Genomic DNA, 13,589 nt, shown 5'->3' with positions numbered 1-13,589 from the left:
GGGCGACTTTCCCAAATGCCTAGCCTTCAGAAGGCAAGGCTCCCCCCAAAACGCCAAAGCCATTTCTCAATGATGGTCTGGAAATCCAAGTTCAAAACATCCAGACCAACATCGGACAAATGAACCAAATCCCTCCTATACATGCCTGGAATGACATCCTCCAAATCCACATGCCTGTAAGAAAAACCTTCAATTAAACACATAAATTTTTCCAAACTCCTATTGACTCGCTTACGAATCCTCTCCAAAAATAACATATTTGAACTGAACCATAAAAACCTTGGAACGATTTCTGAAAACACAAAGGTTGCATTAACGATTTCTGTCTTTAAAATAGATATATCTCTTCTCATAAAAGCCATCAAATCAAGAGTGCTGATTCTACCCAAGTCATTTCCTCCCAGATGAAAAATGACCAAGTTCGGAGAAGGCCATAACTTCTTCAATCTTCGCATTTCTTCAAATAAATTCTTCCACTGCATACCCCGCCTGCTAAACCAAAAAACTTGGAGAAAAGAAGGATTAAAAGAAAGATTCTCTGTATAAGATCTGACATTCGCCCTTTTCTCAGCCCAAAAAACATAAGAATGTCCGATGATCCACACCGACCAGATTCCTAAAAAAATGAACCAAACATTAAGAGGGATATAAGTTCGGGCGAATATATAATTTAAATCTATTTGACTCCCAGCGACCTATCTTCTTTATCATGTTGTCCTGAAGACCCGATCTAGAAGCCTCAGTTGCGGCTCCAATGCGAAAAGAATGGGATGATATCTTTAACTCCGTTAACTTTAGTTCTTTTAAACATTTTTTTAGTATAAAATTGAATTGGAAACAAGTAGCAGGCTCCCCATTAAGGTGAATGAAAAACGGGCCATTCATCTTAGGCCGTAATGCCACCCATCTTTTCGCATTGGCTACAGGACAAATAGCATGATCTAAAATTGAGTTCAGCCGCAAGGAAGAGCCTCTACCTAATTGATCCGTTTTAGATTTACGAATAAATAGCATGACATGAGAATCAACAATTTCTACATCTTCCATAAAAAGGCCGGACGGAACGGACTTCTTTTGGGATACTAACTCTCCAATCCGCAATGCTGCAAAAAATGCCAAAGAGAAAGCTGTGGAAAAAAGGCATGCTTCAAAATCATTAACACAGACCAATGAAAGACAAGAGCAGAGATTTTTAAGTAGCTGGAAAGAAATCGGGCGCCTCTCATCAGGCTTAAAATGAGCCCTCCTAAAACCTTTTAAAAATTGGCGCACATGAAAAATCTCAGACATAGGCTTAGCACCAAAAACCTTGAGAAAAAATGAAACCCCTGCAACATTTTTTGACATAGCCGAGTGAGATAAACCACTTTTTACCAAATAATCTAAGAAAAACAGGGACATTTCAACATTACAAACCATATTAGGGTGATTTCTGGCTAAACAAAAATTACACCACAGATTCCATGCCGCCGAATACTCGGCCCATGTTCTATCTGCCAGAGACTTAGCAATGAAATGTGAAATCACTCCCGTATCACCTCCCAAATCCATTCTGGGTAAATTGCTCTGTTCCTCTCCTCTTCCCGAACCTTGTTCTTGGCAAGAAAAAGCTGGCGATGACAAATGGATGCGACATTAGTGCTCGCAGAGAAAAAGGAAGCTTTTAACCAGATATTATATTCCAAACATATAAAAACTAAATGCCTAATGATCTGAGCAGCCCAAGTATTCTTTGAAGACAGGGTATTTACTGCAAAAACTAAACCCTGGTTACTAGAAGAAAATAAAATTCTTTTGTTACTAAGCTGAGCGCCCCAAAGCTGTAGACATAAAAATATAGAGAACAGATCTAAAACAGTCTGGTTATTTAAAACTCTAAGCTGATGCCAAGACAGCGGCCACGCCTCCGACGCCCAAAAAGGCGAAAATGATACGCTAACACCTGAAACCTTATCAGCGAGATAAAACAATGACAACTCCTCTGAAGAAACAAATGGCGATTGCCACACCATTCTACCATTAAACTTAGACAAAAACCTCAACCATACTTTCAGATCCTCCTTCAACGCCTTACCAAGACGGATATGAGAGTGAGGAGATGTATGACCAGCAGTAGCTTCATATAATCTCCTTGAAAATACCCTGCCTATAGGAATAATTCGAAGCGCAAAATTCAAAGATCCTAGCAAGGATTGTAACTCTTTCAGGGTAATTTTCTCCGCTGATAAACAACGAGAAACAGAAGCATAAAGTCTAGACAATTTGTCAGCGGGTAAGGAACAAGTCATATTCACAGAATCTAACAGAATACCTAAAAACTCTAATGATGTACAAGGTAACACCGTCTTTTCTACTGCAATGGGGACTCCAAAATGATTACAAATATTTAAAAATTTGCTCAACATAGCATTACAAACAACAGAATCAGCCGGACCAATAAATAAAAAATCGTCTAAATAATGCAACATACCACCACCAACAAAATCAAACTCAACTACCCATTGGAGAAAAGTAGAAAAAGACTCAAAATAAAAACATGAAAGGGAAAAACCCATAGGTAAACATCTGTCAAAGAAAAATTTACCATTAAAAGAAAAACCAAGAGAACTAAAACCATCCGGATTAACTGGTAAAATTCTAAATGCCGACTTTATATCGGACTTTGCCATAAGGGCGTTACAACCAAATTTCCTTAACAAGTCCAAAGCCACATCGAACGAGGTATACTGAACAGAGCAATTCATATCAGCCACTTCATCATTTAAAGACGCACCCTTGGGGTACGACAAATGATGAATAAGTCTATAAGACCCAACTTCCCTTTTAGGAACTATCCCAAGAGGAGAGATCCTAAAATTTACAAATGGCGGAGAATCAAAAGGACCAGAGACCCTACCAGCCTCTAGCTCTTTGATAATCTTCTCCTCCACAATTTGAGAAAACTCAACAGCTGAAGTAAGATTGTTCACCACTTTACAACCTATACCTTTAAACGGAGGTACAAAAAAACCTGATGAAAAACCATTAAAAAGGAGATAACTACTCTCCTGATCTGGGTACATTTCTAACCATGGTAACATTTTTTCCAGCCTCACCGGAGTCAGGGATTTTTGAAAAAGGCTCTCTGTTTCCTTGCTGATTTGAGTGCATCTGCTTTTTAAAGCACTTGGACATCGGGTGAATGCCTCCGCAGAAGGAGCATTCATGCCGAAAGCGACAATTCTGCGCCCATTTACAGGTGGATTCATTAAAGGCAAAGCACACTCCTTTCCTTACAGAAAGATTGGGGGGCTGCCTAGGGGTTTGAAATCTTTGAGGCAACATAAGGTTAACCCATAACCCGACATCCTTAGTACCCCATGCTAGATTAGGAAACATAGACAATTTCTGCCTGAATGCTTCGTCATAAAGAAGCCAGGCCATACCCCCAAAATTACGATAAGCCTCAAGTATAGAATCCTGGTGCTGAAAGAGCCCAGAGCAAAGGTTGGGAAACTTCTCGCCGAGAACAGCAGAATAAATTGAGAACGCTTGAATCCAATTGTTAAAAGATTTAACAGGATTAACTTTTTTCTTATCATCAGAATCCTCTTTTTTCTCAAACCTACTCTGCTGTTCCCTGCCAGAAGGTAAAAGTGAAAAAATATCAATAAAAGCTCTGCTCCAAATCTGCTCTTTCACCGCCGGGTTCAAATGAAAGCCCAGCGGAGAAACCTCGCACGTAAGCGATTCCTTTAAAAGAACTTCAGGCAGACCCGGTTTCAAAACTGCGCTAAAACTAGCAATATTAGTATCAATGGAGGAAGATCTGGGCACAGCAGGAAAAACACTGCTGCCCAAATAATCCTCCAAGGCTTCCTTGACTAACTCTTTCACATTAAAAGGACTGACAGATGAAGGGGCATTAAAGCTCTCACCAGCTCCACGAAGTCCAAGATCAGAACCAGTAGTGCCAGCACACAAGCCTACTCCAGTAGGCGAATGCGGTCGGATAGGAGGGCGTCCATCATCCTGGCTTGATGCAGATGGAGCGGAGATCCAGGATCTAGCAGCGGCAGCAGCGGCAGATGAGATACTTGCGTGGAACTGCTCACCGCCCTGGAACGACGCTGATGCCTGAGGTCCCTGGACCGCTGCAGCGTTTATACGGCCACAGCGGTTAGCCGGCTCCAAGCTTCTTCCTACCGGCGCCGTGATTACTTCCGGGTTTTCTCCTTGCGGCGCACCGGACGTGACTTCCCGCTCCGGCACCCGCGGTGGAGAAGACAGCTGACCGCGGCGAATATCTCGCGGCGGACTCCGAGACTTCCGCCTCGCCGCTCTCCGCCCACTGCTGCGCCGAGCCCGGGAATCTTCATGCGCAGACGAGGATGGCGGCTACGGCGAGTAAACGACTCTCGCCCTCCGATTCCTCCGAAGGCTCCGACTTGACCTCGCCGGGGACAACTCTGCAGGCTGTGGGGAAGGCGACAGCCTAGGAGCAAGAGAAGCCGGCACCTCATATTCAGAGGTAGGTTTTATAGCCAGGCAACTCTGCAACCATTCGGTGCCGCCCTCCGCCTCCGCCCTCCGAATCAGCTGTTGCAGGAGGTCTTCCATCAGCTGTCTTCAATCTTTGATCTTCTTCCGGTGACTGACAAGGAGCCGTTAAAACAGCTGATTTATATACATAAAATCCCTCCCGCACTTTTTGCTTAAACCAATCAAATTGCGCAAAAAGTGCGGGAAACACTACCAGAAAAAACTGGTTTGAACCTGCTCGTGCCTGGCATAGCTTACCAAAGGAACATAACTTAACCCTTTGAATACCATCACTTTTTTCTAACACTTATCCATACTATTGAAAAGAAAAGGGGGGGGAAGGAGAGGCTGTGTTATCATGCGACCCCCCCCCGCATTCAGCAAGGGGGGGGCGTCCATTCCTCTGTATGTATGGTTGTGGTTTTACATCATTTATGCTGTAGCTTTTTCTACCTGGCGGCCAGAGTTTGAGCAATATGACAGTATGTTTGCAAAGTACTCAATGTACATGCTCAGTATGTCAATAGCGTGTATTGCCAGAAGGAGACCAGAATAGTTATTTTGTCCTCTGTCTGGCCAATAAGCATAACACACCATACAGGTTTATAGGAGTGCAGTAGATGACTTTATATCACAACAGTATCCTGTAAAAGAACCCCAATGCTATTCACAATACCCTTCAGATAACAGACCTCCCTCATTAACACTCTGTGTCTGGAAGCTCAAGTGATGTCAGTGTACAAATACGGAGTCCCCTCACAGGAGCTCCCATGGTACCCCAGAAGACAGAAATACTTTTTTCCTTCAATACTAAACATTGTGTACAGTCTAAATAGTTAATTTTACCCTTAAAGGGAACCTGCCATGCAATTCATGCTGACCACGGGCGGCATGAATCAGAGCCTGACTGTGTCATTGCAGTCAGGTATATTTTTTTCCAAAACAATGCAGAGCTTAAGAGAAAACATAGCTTAAAGGCCTGCTTCTGCCCACATCACACTAGATGAAAGATTGTTCATAGTTGTACCAGTAAATCAACTGGATTCATGCTGAGAGAAGCTAGCCAGGCATGGCAGTGGATAGCTAATCTATTTTATGGTCACTGGTCAGTTCTGTAAAGCACCAATTCCAGCATTTTATTAATTTCACTGCCAGAGTGGTAGCACTAATGTAAGTTCCCTACCCATAGAAACATACTGACCAAGCCGCTTTCTTCTGCTCTTCTCAGCACTGCTCCAAGCCCGATTGTCCTTCTTGTGACCGCGACTGCTGACTGACCAAAATTCAGAGGTAATAATAATAATAATTTTATTTATATAGCGCCAACATATTCCGCAGCGCTTTACAAATTATAGAGGGGACTTGTACAGACAATAGACATTACAGCATAACAGAAATACAGTTCAAAACCGATACCAGGAGGAGTGAGGGCCCTGCTCGCAAGCTTACAAACTATGGGGAAAAGGGGAGACACGAGAGGTGGATGGTAACAATTGCTTTAGTTATTCGGACCAGCTATAGTGTAAGGCTCAGGTGTTCATGTAAAGCTGCATGAACCAGTTACCTGCCTAAGTATGTAGCAGTACAGACACAGAGGGCTAATACTGCATAAAGTGTATGAGAACATGATGCGAGGAACCTTTTTTTTTTTTATTATAAATAGGCCACACAGGGATCGTTAGGTTAATGCATTGAGGCGGTAGGCCAGTCTGAACAAATGAGTTTTTAGGGCACACTTAAAACTGTGGGGATTGGGGATTAATCGTATTAACCTAGGTAGTGCATTCCAAAGAATCGGCGCAGCACGTGTAAAGTCTTGGAGACGGGAGTGGGAGGTAATGGTCACAAGCTTTCAGTGTAAGTTTATGGGAGCCTCGTTCTGGCTCTCTTACACTGAAAAGTGACCTCAAGCTCATCCAGCAAATACTGCAACAATCTGGCATGTCACAACCTACAGTGGCAGTGGATTTGCGCAGTTGCAGAACAGTACAGCTCTGTAAACTTTATAGTGATGGGTACTGCAGATGCACCCATTTTGATTTGAATAGAGGCGAATGTGCAGGTCCCAGTCATGGACACTATACATTTGATGGAGCTGTACTTTTCTCCTCCACAACTGAGCACTTATGGCCACCGCTGGTCCTGGTAGAAGTAGATTGGAGGTTGCTGATCATCAAGGGGTCACACTTGCATTGATCTGGTTTTGATGATCTATCCTAAAGATAGGCCATCAATATTAAAGTACTGAATAGCCCCTATAAATGCCCTGCCCTACTGACAGGTCACCCATTGAGGTGGAGTCTGTGCAGGAAATGGCAGAGTATGGCCATTCCATAGGGTTACTTCACACATAGAACTGCAGTTTGCAAGTCTGAGAATACATCAAGTCAGGTACGGACTGGGACTAAAATTCAGCCCTGGCATTTGCAATCACACAGGCCCATGTTGTCCCTGTTTCCAAGCAAAAGATGGGATATATTACTAAAATTATCGTGGATGGAGGAAAGTAAGATTTACTACAAGACCAATATTTCTAATGATACCTGTGGCCTGCTGGGGTAAGTGACAGTCAGCGACTTTGTGCTCCATCACAACTGTTAACAGTATGGGAGTCTTGAGAACACTGATTCTGCTAACAACATAGCAGACAAGGCAGCCCGTGACCAGACAAGCCCTTCTGTCATTTGCCAGAATGGCCCAATGGCCAGTCCGGCCCTGCATCAAGTTAACAATTGTTCCATCTGCTCCAAGTTCTTGCACCGGGGCCCTCCAGTGTCAGTGTCCGCCTCTGCTTTTGCGGTATACGCCCAGTTGTTTGAATGAAAATTTTGTATCTTGATTACAGGGGGCATAACTTTGGAACAGAGGGGTACAAAAGAAAAAGAAAAACACTGTTCCACAATCTGTAGAGCCAATCGGTGGAGATCTTTAACTTAATGTAGGCCAGATGTTGACTACATCGCTTACCTATTAACATATATAACATTATTTTGCAAGTTTATAACAATTTTGCATCGTCTTCCTATTTCAGGAATTGCCCTTCTCCAGTACATGCCATGATCACTCTTTTAATCTCATTTGGATATCCTGCCCTAGAATATGTAATCTCATTTTGTCTGACCTTTAAAGGGTGTAGTCTATCCTGAGTTCAACCTGCAATCCTATTGAAAAACCTCAGCTAAAGTTACACTTTTCATGTCCAGAAAAACATATTGAAAGACTTAAAAAGAAATATGAAGTGGGACTAAATCAGAGATTCCAGCTGGCGGCTGATCATTTCCTGAATGGTAACACTATGTTATGTGTTACATATACAGTCATCTTACACAACTAATCATTTCATTCTGTTACACGGCCCCTTGCCTATAAATGAGCGAGTATCATGCAGAAAAGTTTATTCGAGTACATCCAAATACCCAAATGTACTAAAAGGGTATAAAATGATAAATGCACAGCCGTTTTTTTTTTTTTTGCTTTATTTTGCAAATCCCACTAGCTATACACTCCAAACATCTACATATGGTATCCTTAGATGAGCATATATTCACGCACCACGTACAAATGACAAGTTATACTACAAAACAGCTTTGTAACTAAAGTCTAAAAAATGTGAAATACAATACAAAATCTGATGCCACCTGCTGGACACACGTGGCACTTTACCCCGTGGATCATTTTGGGCTTTGAATTTTTTAGACTGGTATTTCCCTTTTCTTTTGCTGCTTATATAAAATAAAAACTAATGATTTATAAGTGGAATATAGTGGGATTCTGCATAAAAATATAATGTAAAATATACATTTTTTCACCTTTTGAGTCAATAGCTGACACAGACAACTGCATAGGTATATAGTAGTATATACCTGGCACACACACTTTGCAGTATACAGTATGTCAATTTGATGTCCCTACTATTAGCAGGGCAATTAAAAAGAAAAGCTTTGGCTCTGAATTATTTGTTAAATCTAGGGAGGGCTCACGTTTTTAATGGGTGTCACGTAAAGCTTCATTTTTCCTGCAGCTTTGGTGCCAGGAAAATGATGGCTTCCTCCCTTGGCAATAACAGTTAATTAATGGGGGCCAGCTGCTATGTCCCCTACAATCAGTTTGCTGTCAGAGATATGAGACCTGTGATTTGCTGATAAAGAACTGCCAACATGTGAAAAAATATTACAGTTCGGCAGTATTTGCTAGCAGCGCTCTATACCTTGAATACTCTGTAACAGCTTTGATACAAAAAGAATAATGCACATTTTAGGTGGAGACTTATGCATTCATTCACTGAAATGTTTGAGTTTGGTGTCAAGTCAGACCCCACTCTGACATATCTTTTTTTTTGCAGATCATTGGTACAAAAAGCCAAAATGTGTGAAAGCAACCTATGGATAGAATGTTTCTGTGTGCTATTAAGAAAAAAGGAAACGTGGTTTAGGTCTAAACCTAAATTACAGCTTCAATCTACAGTCATAATCCTGCTGTTAGTCATTGGAAACTGTCAACAGTTCATTGCCAGCCAAATTCCTCAGTCTACGTGACGTCCTGTATAGTAGAGTCGCCAAGGCCAATTGCATTGCGTGATTATTGTGAGAGCGTGTTCGTAAGAATGCTCGTTTCCCAATAACTGTACTGTCTAAACACCCGATAAGTGAGCAAAATGCTTGTTCGTCGGGTGAAATGATCTTTTGTGCTGAATAAAAGATCATTCTTCTCGGAAGCACATCCTCCTGTGTAAACATGACTTGCGCTGCCGATAACAATGGCAGCCTATGCGCACTGACCTGACTAGCATCATGCTGTGTAAATGAACCCTTATTCTCCCCTGCAACACATGACATCTCACAATGCAAGTCAACAGACGAGCTCTGTACAGACACTGTCCCCTGCAACACATGACATCTCACAATGCAAGTCAACAGACGAGCTCTGTACAGACACTCTCCCCTGCAACACATGACATCTCACAATGCAAGTCAACAGACGAGCTCTGTACAGACACTCTCCCCTGCAACACATAACATCTCACAATGCAAGTCAACAGACGAGCTCTGTACAGACACTCTCCCCTGCAACACATGACATCTCACAATGCAAGTCAACAGACAAGCTCTGTACAGACACGCTCCCCTGCAACACATGACATCTCACAATGCAAGTCAACATACAAGCTCTGTACAGACACTCTCCCCTGCAACACATGACATCTCACAATGCAAGTCAACAGACGAGCTCTGTACAGACACTCTCGTCTGCAACACATGACATCTCACAATGCAAGTCAACAGACGAGCTCTGTACAGACACTCTCCCCTGCAACACATGACATCTCACAATGCAAGTCAACAGACAAGCTCTGTACAGACACTTTGAGATATCATGAGCTCCTGTCCTGGAGTCGGAGATAAACTATACAGTCAGAGGTCACACTGATGACTTTTACCTGACCTTGGTACAGATTCGAATTGTCAAAACACAGATTTTCATTTAGTTTGAGCCTACAATAACCATCCAGTCATTACGTTTCATCCTCGTGGCATTGCAAGGGTGTCATTCAATTTACATTTTACTGCAATTTGCATTGTGAGTTCGAGGTTTCCATTGGTAGGAATTTCCTTTGGAAAGCTCTGGCAGACATATACAATTAACATATGTCAATGAGTGGGCTATAATGTTTTTCATTTAACATACACGTCATAAAAAGCACATGATGCATACGTTAGATGGATGAATGAGAAATATGACATACAGCTGTGCTACTCTATTCCATACAGGTATAAAAACAAAGACCAAAAGAACAATCTTTTCGCCTACGTCTGGTGAATCAGACCCACTTAACGTATGTTCTGGGAGCCTTCTTGGTAAACGTAGACGTTGCTAACACAGGGTGAGAACAGTTTGAGATATTATAAAGTCTTTTCAATTGGTTTTATGAATAACAATAATTACAAGAGGGCACTGCATTGATTTGTATTCTCTACTACAGGAGTGCCCAACCTGTAGCTCGGGATCCACATGTGGTTCGCGAGCCCATGATTTGTGGCTTGCGGCTGTCCTGATCCATTAGCACCAGTTCTAGCAAACAGTTATGAAGAGCGGGACTCCATACTTTGTGGCTAGCTCTGCACAGAATAGCAAATCTAAAGGGCACACACTTGTGTGGTGGGGGGGACAGAAGGAAGATAAGTATGGTAATGCTGGAGATAAGATGATATTTCCAGGCAGAGGGCTGCTTGAAGCAGGATGCAATAGTGGTGAGGTGACTGATGCCAGAATACTGAATGTGGATAAGGTGAGAACTCATGGATGTGAGTATCCTGACTATAAGGAAGGGAAGGAATGGGGTATAAAGTCTCAGTGCTCTTTCAGTGGGGAAACTTTTGCTGTCATTTTACCAATAATGGAGAGCTTTCGGTGTCACTACTGGGAGCAGAGAATAGGGCTAGATGTGGCTCGAGATCATCTTGGAGAGATGAAGTTAGCTCTCAAGGTAAATAAATTTGGGCACCATAGCTCTATAAATGTAACCCCTAAAAAGTGCCCGCAAGCTCCAATTTCAGGAATACATGAATCGCATGAACTGAGATTGATAAAATGATGAGCTATCAATGATTCCATCACTACAAACCCAAGAGAAAATTAACTACAGTACATACAACTTCACATTAGAAACCAGGACATTATAGAGCCAAACAATCACTGAGAAATCCCAGACTTCAGGGCCTGTCAGGGTCCAATAAATATACAAGACAGGCTGAAGGAACTACCACCTCCAATTGCAAATCCAATACTAAATAATCAATTTTATAGAAATTACGAACCTCACCTGTGGAAATTGCACATTGATTTTGCGCATTAAATATATCGAATTAGTATACAATAGTCAGCAGTACCTTGACGCTCTGCATGTGTTCTTTGTTTTTCTGTCCATGAATGGTTTTGTATGTGGCTTAAGCTGATGTGCACCTCTTCTCATCAGTAAAGCCTCTGCTCCAAAGTTGCCTTCACGTTTCCTAATGAATAACACAGAGAAGATTGCAGGAAAGGCAGATGTCACTGCTCCCTTTTCTCTGTGTAAGACCATTTGCTGGAAGTAACATCAGCCTGGAAGGAAACATTTGGAAAGTTGTCTCCATCCACGTACAACTCTTTGATGATTCTTGGGTGTGGAGAGGGAAATAGGAGAATTTGCCAAACCAAATTAAGATCTGAACTCTATTGTTTGTTTTCTAATCAGGTTCATTTAGAAATCACTAGACAGACACATTCTGCTGTTACCTTACTGTTCAAAGAGATATTTTTTCCTATGAAAACTAGACTGTTCTCAGTCTCCTATTTGTTTAGTTACATTGAATATACAGGAAGGTCTCATTGTTGTCCCTGGAGGAGGACTTCCTTGAAGAGAATTAATCTGTAATGAAGGACTGTCTCTGAGCTAGAAAATTCCCATCATTCCTATATACTTGCACTTTTGTTGAAATTAATAATCCAGGGAAGGGCATATGTACAGTATATAAATGTGCAAGGTACATTGCTGTTAGCATGAGTGTAAACCTGCATACCTCTACAGTACTAAATCTTTGTACAGCATAGGCAACACCACTAAGAGATAGCAAATACTATACCACTATTTTGATTCACTTACAGGAAGCCAATGACAAAAACAAATGAAACTATTATATTATATAAAATTCAGCTAAACCTCTCTATGGTCACTGTCTAACCAACGCATAGTGGTAGCATTTTAGGGCACAATGTCTAAACACCTAGTGATAGTGACACCATAGTGATCCAATAGCCATAGGAAATTCACCTGCATGACTGCTGATTGAAGATGGCCTAAGGCCAGGGCTGGTGTTAGGGGCAGGCAGATAAGGCATTTGCCTAGGGACCCCGCTACCTCAGGGGCCCCTTGTGAGTTGCGTGCCACTAATAGCTGCATACCATGCAGCCACCATGGGGCCTGTGAGTCAGGGGGGCCCGGCGCCAGTGCTGGTTACCCACCCCGCATTCAACTGTAGCAGCATCATAGATTCCCACTCTGCCTCTGATGCAGCAGAAGCGTGATGACATCACTTAATCACGCGCCATGCCGTGCAGGGCAGTGGAGATGCAGAGACGCACTGCAGACACGGGAGCAGAGGGGGAACAGAGAGATGTAAATATTCTATTTTATATATATATATATATATATATATATATATATATACACACAGTGGGTACGGAAAGTATTTAGACCTCTTTAAATTTTTCACTCTGTTTCATTGCAGCCATTTGATAAATTCAAAAAAGTTCATTTTTTTCACATTAATGTACACTCTGCACACCATCTTGACTGAAAAAAGCAGAAATGAAGACATTTTTACAAATTTAATAAAAAAGAAAGCTGAAATATCACATGGTCATAAGTATTCAGACCTTTTGCTCAGACACTCATATTTAAGTCACATGTTGTACATTTCCTTGTGATCCTCCTTGAGATGGTTCTACTCCTTCATTGGAGTCCAGCTGTGTTTAATTAAACTGATAGGTGTGTACCTTTCCAAATCAAGCCCTATCTATATAACCTCACAGCTCACAGTGCATGCCAGACCAAATGAGAATCATGAGGTCAAAGAACCTGGCCAAGGAGCTCAGAGACAGAATTGTGGCAAAGCACAGATCTGGCCAAGGTTACAACAAAATTTCTGCAGTACTGAAGGTTCCTAAGAGCACAATGGCCGCCATAATCCTTAAATGGAAGACGTTTGGGACCACCAGAAGTCTTCCTAGACCTGGCCATCCAGCCAAACTGAGCAATCAAGGGAGAAGAGCCTTGATGAGAGAGGCAAGGAAGAACCCCAAGATCACTGTGGCTGAGCTCCATGGGATGCAGTAGGGAGATGGGAGAATGTTCTTCAAAGTCAAATATCACTGCAGCCCTCCACCAGTCGGGCCTTTATGGCAGAGTGGCCCGACAGAAGCCTCTCCTCAGTGCAAGACATATGAAAGCCCGAATAGAGTTTGCTAAAAAACACAAGAAGGACTCCCAGACTGTGAGAAATAAGATTCTCTGGTCTGATGAGAAGAAGATA

At 42.2% G+C, this 13,589-nt stretch overlaps 1 protein-coding gene across 1 annotated transcript in view; it reads right to left on the bottom strand.

The window, feature by feature from the left end:
- TMEM100 (transmembrane protein 100) overlaps positions 1 to 11,603 on the bottom strand; it is a 122,829-nt gene extending 111,226 nt beyond the window's left edge. The window contains exon 1 of the transcript XR_011318431.1: positions 11,409 to 11,603. The gene's annotated coding sequence lies outside the window, so the exon portion shown is untranslated. The remainder of the gene's footprint in view (positions 1 to 11,408) is intronic.
- Positions 11,604 to 13,589: the final 1,986 nt, after the last annotated feature.

This window comes from Ranitomeya imitator, chromosome 2 (assembly GCF_032444005.1).
Source record: "Ranitomeya imitator isolate aRanImi1 chromosome 2, aRanImi1.pri, whole genome shotgun sequence".
Taxonomy (NCBI): Eukaryota; Metazoa; Chordata; class Amphibia; order Anura; family Dendrobatidae; genus Ranitomeya; species Ranitomeya imitator.
The sequence above is the reverse complement of the archived record's forward strand: the minus strand, read 5'-3'. Positions and strand labels throughout refer to the sequence as shown.